Source organism: Pyxicephalus adspersus, chromosome 2 (genome assembly GCF_032062135.1).
Source record: "Pyxicephalus adspersus chromosome 2, UCB_Pads_2.0, whole genome shotgun sequence".
Lineage (NCBI taxonomy): Eukaryota > Metazoa > Chordata > Amphibia > Anura > Pyxicephalidae > Pyxicephalus > Pyxicephalus adspersus.
This window is the reverse complement of record NC_092859.1, coordinates 157,944,150-157,950,731: the sequence shown is the minus strand read 5'-3', so window position 1 is coordinate 157,950,731 and position 6,582 is coordinate 157,944,150.

Sequence of the window (6,582 nt, the reverse complement as noted above, 5' to 3'; positions counted from 1 at the left end):
GGTTGCATTAGGGTTACAGGCAGGATCAGTATTAGGGTTGGGGTCACAGGGAGAGTTAGCGTTACTATTGGTGAGTAGTGTTAGAGTTACAGGTAGGGTCAGTGGTAGGGTTAGGGTCACAGGCAGGGTTAGCGTTACTATTTGTGGGTTGTTTGAGGGCTGTTTGTACCAGGAGCTCTGTACTGAAAACTCCCAGTCTGGTGCTGAAACCTATGACTACTACATTACTATCACTATTCTCTGATTTCATTCATTCTACCATGAAACATTTTGTAATCATGAGATTTACAAAAGGTCAGACATTAGTCATGGATATATGTCTGCTTCACTAGCAAAATAAACCTAAAATGCTTGGTGATGTGTAAACACCGGAGTAATTTGTCTGATGTTACATGGAGGTGCCAGTGGTCCCGGTCCTGCGCTCCACCACCGCCAGGAAAACCACTTTAGTGCCTGGATGTTAAAAGGACTTTACAATCTCATCAGGATTACAAAACTATTAGGAGGAAGCACTGTTAATTGTGACATACAATTATTCACCCTAATAATGTATGGGAAGGACAAATACTTTCATATCCAACTTTGGATCCCGGTGGTGGACCTCTTGATGCCAGATCGTGATTTTTTATGATCAAGTTCCTGATTGCAAACTATTTTTGACCTTCAGTGAACTTGCCATTAATATGCCACCTACCAATGTGGTCACCGCTATTGTTCTTGAAGAAGCAAATGGATAAACTGTGAAACACATTGAAAACTATATTTAGGATGTTTGCATGGTGCTTTTTGGAACTGGATAACTCATCAAGGAATGTTATAGGATGTGGCATAAGGAACTTGGCATTTTATGTAAGACTGTGTTACCAGACAAATACTAGAGAAAAGTATACAAACATATGTATGTCAGTTCTTTTTTTATTTTTCTTATATGTTGGGATCACTTTGTTGATCATTTTAAAGACATTTATAATAAAGAGGTTTTTTGAAATGTACACCAAAAAGTTGATAATTAGTTTGGGGCTGAGATACCATGGAAATTCATCGTTCCTTTTGTCCAGGTTGTAAATGCAAAGGTGTTGCTGGTTATTTCTGGATAATTTAAAACAGGACTATACTGATATAATGGTGAGGAGGGGAGGAAGAGAAATGTTTGAAGGAGGGGGCCAAGCATTTACTCAGCCAAGCATGTTACATTTACCCGGAGATTGGGCCTATTCAGGATACAGTCCTACCATTGCTTCAAAGCAATCCACCCAAGGATGAAGAATTACCAAACATCACAGTCTTATCACTGCCTAATTACTATCTACCTAAATATATAGAACTACAGTATTACTACTTCTCTTATATTATCCACCCAGAGATTACTGAAGGACAGTCCTACCACTACTCCAATACTATCCACCCATGCTGAATGGGTTGCAAGTCGGCTGTTCTACTGCTTCAGTTATACTATCCACACAAAGATAGAGGACTACCTGGACACAGTCCTACAACTGCCTCATTACTATCTATCCAAAGAGAGGATTGCCGGAAGACAGTCCTACCAGTCTCCCTATACCATCCACCCATGGATAGAGGATTACTAGGACATAGTCCTACCACTGCTCCAATACAATTGACCCAACAATGAAAGACTATCAGGGAACAGTCCTGCTGCTCCCAGACTATCCACCAAGTATAAAGAGCATAGGACCTCTACGGAAGCGGTACCGCCCACTGGTGGGCACTGAAAAAATCTAAGGGGGCATTTTTTTGACCAAGACATATTAGAGTGGCATTGAGGACTAGCTGCTGCCCCCTTGGGCACAGGGATCCCTCTCCCCGTGTGCTACCCAGCTCTTCCTCCGCTGTGGATCATTGAGCCAGCCAGCATTTGCATATGGGCGGCTCAAAAGTGCGCTGTCATCGGTGGAGGCAGGATAGACAGATATCCTATTAGAAAATCTTATATATTATAATATAGTTCACCCAAGGGGGGCACTATCAAATCACTCCTTGAAAAAGTGGGCTCTGACCCAAAAAACGTTGGGAACTTATGATATAGAGGATTGCCAGGAGATGGTGATACCATTGCTCCAATACAAGGATAGAGGTTACCACTGCTCCAATATATTCCGAGACATAGAGGCTTGCCAGGAGATATTCCTACCACTATTTCAAATCAATCCTTTCATGAATAGGGGACTACCAGGAGACAGTGCTACCACTGCTCCCATACAGTCCAATAAGGGACAGGGGATTAACAAGAGACAGTCCTACCATTCCTCCCATACTATCCACCCAAAGACAGAGGAATACCAGGAGACAATCCTACCACTGCCCCATGCTATTCACCCAAGGATAGGGGATTACCAGGAGGTAATATTCACAACTTTTCCAATACAATCCACCCATGGGTTACCAAGAGACAGTCCTACCAGTCTATTAATACTATCGATCTAAGTACAGAAAATTACCAGAAGACAGTCTGACCCAAGTATAGATAATTGTCAGAAGACCCACCTACCACTGGCCCAATACAATCCACCAAATATAGAAAATTGCCAGGTGACAGTTCTACCACTGGTTCAATACCGTCCACCAAGGATGTAGAGGATTACCAGGAAATAATCTTACTATTGCTACAATACAAATAATTAGGTATAGAGAAATGCCAATAGACCTACCACTGATCTACCAATGACACAGTACAATCTATACAAGGATTTAGAAATACTAAAGGAAAGTCTCACCACTGCCCCAATACTCTTTACCCAAAGATAGAGGATAATAAGGGAGCCAGTCCTGTCACTGATCCCATAATATCCATCCAAGAATAGACAGTCCTCCTATTGCTCCAATAGAATTCACCAAGGATACAGTATAGAAGATTACAGGGAGACAGTCTTACCACCATTCACATACAATCCAACCAAGGATAAAGAAGACTACCAGGTTTTACCATAGGTCCCATACCGTCCACCCAAGGATATAGAGGATTGACAGAACCCAGTTCTACTGTTGCTCTAATACAATCCACCCAAGGATAGAAGATTATCAGGAGACAGTCCTACTATTGCTCCCATACAGTCCGCCAAGGATATATAGAAGATTACAAGGAGAAAGTCCTACCAGTGCTCCAATACAATCCACCAAGTATAGATAAATGCCAGGAGACAGTTCTACCACTGCTCCCATACTATACATCAAGGATATAGAGGATTACCAGGAAATAATCCTCCAATTTCTCCAATACAATGCACCAAGTATAGATAATTGCCAGGAGACAGTTCTACTGCTGGACCAATATGAACCACCCAAGGATTAAGATTTACCAAAGGACAGTCCTACCACTGCCACATTACTATCTACCCAAAGATGGAGTATTACCGGGAGACCATCCTACCACTGCTCCCATACTATCCACCAAGGATATAGAGGATTACCAGGAAATAATCCTCCAATTTCTCCAATACTATCCACCAAGTATAGATAAATGTCAGGAGACAGTTCTTCCACAGGTCCAATACAATCTACCCAAAGATTTAGAATTACCTAAAGACAGTTCTACCATTGCCTAATTACTATCTACCCAGTCCGACCACTGCTTTAATATTATCCAGCGAATAATAGAGGATTACCAGGAAACCTTTTCTCTCACAGGGTCTCATATATGAAAACTCTTATTTTTAACTCCTAACCCTCACAAAGAAGCTTTATAGGCTTGACTCAGACCCAGAGTTTTGGCTCATCAGGGGACATTTCAGACCTCTGCAGAAAGACTACTGCTTCCATTAAAAGAATCTGAAGTCTTACCTACATCATTCTTCTTAGTCTGCGGTTGCTAACACACTCCTTCGCACTCTGGAATGTATTTTGCTAGCATTGGCCCCAACTATTCACCGATTCTAGTAGCAGAATGTTGATTCTTTAAGGAAGATTCACACAATCTGCACATTTGGGTATTTAAAGTGAACAGAAATTTGCTTTCTACATACCTGAAGAAAATTTGCACAGAGTTCATTGTGTGAAGATTCTCGACTCCTTTAGCTGAACAGTAGGTGCTGCAAGAATACAAATCATTCAATCACTCAAATAGATCTGATGGCCGGTGTAACCCCAGCTATGCACAACATAAATCCCTAATTATATTTGATGATTAAAAGAAAAATCCATGCTAATCATTCTACTTATTACATAGTACTTATTACATAGCACCCTGCACATGAATGGTTTACAATCAATCTGCAAAGACGAAATCACCGACCCGTAACATCTCATTGTTATTAATAGCACCTCACGGATGATTCACACATCACAAAGTTTGAGCATCGCCTGCATTGTCTGTTATGCACAAGTTTCATTAAATTGATGTTCCATATTTCCCCAATTTTTTACAAACTGTAAACCCCAAAGAAAAACACCAGCTGGTGAGTCTGTGCAGGAAGCCAAAGGCTTGCTAATATGTAAATCAGGACGGCAGTCCTAATACACAGCTGGGACATGTGAATTCTTATACTGATAGACATATTTATAATGCTGTTCAGCCATTGTGGTGAATTACAAAACCTGCCAGACAGCATAGCCAAGAGAGTGACACCGCTATATTCAGTTGCATTATCCTTGATTTCTATATTCAGCTGCAACTTTATGCATAATTTGAATGCTGGAACAGCTTTGTGGCCATGAAGTCAAATGATTTCCTGTTAGACTGAATGTTAAAAATAAGCCAATGGGGCGACCTTACAGGCGGTGAAGGGTTATTTGGGCACAGTTTTTCTTTTAGAATTTTTTAATTTAGGGAAATTGTTGTCTAATAACTTTCCATTCCTGTATGCTCTTCTACAGATCAACTTCACCCCTCTGACCCTCTGTAGGGCCACACATAAAATTTAGTTCTCCACCTTACCATATGATCACATAGAAGGTCTCACAATGAGAGCGGGGTGGGAATTTAGGCTTACACAATGGGAAAGAAAAATTATGGAAAGTACTTAACAAAAAATTTTACAATTCCTGGAGCTTTTTACATTGGCCCCATGGATATGGAGCTGACACATGGTAGGCTGAAGTGAGGGGCTCCTGGAATAAATAAACAAGTAAGCATCATGAAGGCTAAAAACCACTCCAAACTGAAAAGTGGATAAATAAAGACTGTGTAAGGTTTTAAAATATCAAGAAATCCATTATTATTATTACACAGTATTTATATAGCGCCATCATATTACGCAGCACTGTACAAAGCCCATAGTTGTGTCACTAGCTGTCCCTCAAAGGAGCTCACAATCTAATGTCCCTACCATGGTCATATGGCATTTATACCACCTAAGGCCAATCTTTTAGAGGGAAGCCAATTAACCTCACTGCATGTTTTTGTGATGTGGGAGGAAACTGAAGAACACAGAGGAAACACACACATACACAGGGAGAACCTGCAAACTCCATGCAGATAGTGTCCTGGCCAAGATTTGAACCTGGGACCTAGTGCTGCCGAGACAAGAGTGCTACTTCTGAGCCACCATGCTGCCCTTTATAACAAAAATAGAAAGAATATGGCATCTCTTCAAACCCAACAAGAGAAGACCACCCACCAAACCTCACACTCTGGGCAAGGAGGCCATTAATCAAAGATTTATGGTGAACACGGGAGCCCATAGGACTCCATTCCATATATCCATGGAGGGGGCTTTATGAAAGAATGGCCATGAGTAACATTCATAATTTGCTCAGCAGGATGTGATGGATTCCCAAACACATGGAAGAAGGTTCCTTGGTCAGATGAAAATAAAGCTGAACTTTTTGGTCATCAGTGTGTAGTGTAAACCCAACACTTCCCATCAACCTAAGTACACAATTTCCACATGGTTGTGGCAGCTTCACACCATTGGAATGTTTTTTATTTGCAGGGACATTGTTAGCACCATGCTGCAGATTGTCTGTTCAGCAACCTGCAGCATCACCTGCCTCCCTGTAGCCGTGAAGTTTCCACCGTTCTCGGCATCCCCGGCACAGAAACTGGGGCTGTGCACAGCTGCAGGGGTTTTGGAGTGGGTGCTGCAGTCAGTGAGCAGATTGTTTCCCGAGTTCAATCCCGCCCTGCCATTGGCTGCTGAACTGTTTAACCCTTTCCAGTTGCAGGATACTCAGTGTATTTTCTGCTACTCTGTCAACTTGTTTTCATTTCTGCTTTTCTGGACGTTGACCTCGAGTCTGCCTGTGATTGTCGCCAGCCCTGACCTCAGTCTGTTTAACCAACCTGCCCTGACTCGCTGTGTTAATGCCTTATAGCCATTCCTACACTGAAGTAATTTGATTCCTGTCACCCCCTGGTGGGGAGAAAGTAGATCGGTGGCCACTAGGGTCAGCGGTCCATCACTCCTTGCAGGGTGCTCTGGTGAAGACCGGGGGTCATTTATTTTTCGAGGGTAATCCCATGTCACCTGCCAGGGGAAATCGGCCCGCAACAGACATAAAATCTGATATGAAGGATTAGACTGAGATGAAAGATGAGATTGGGATGAAGGATGAGATTGAGATGAAGGATGAGATTGGGATGAAGGATGAGATTGGGATGAAGGATGAGATTGAGATGAAGGATGA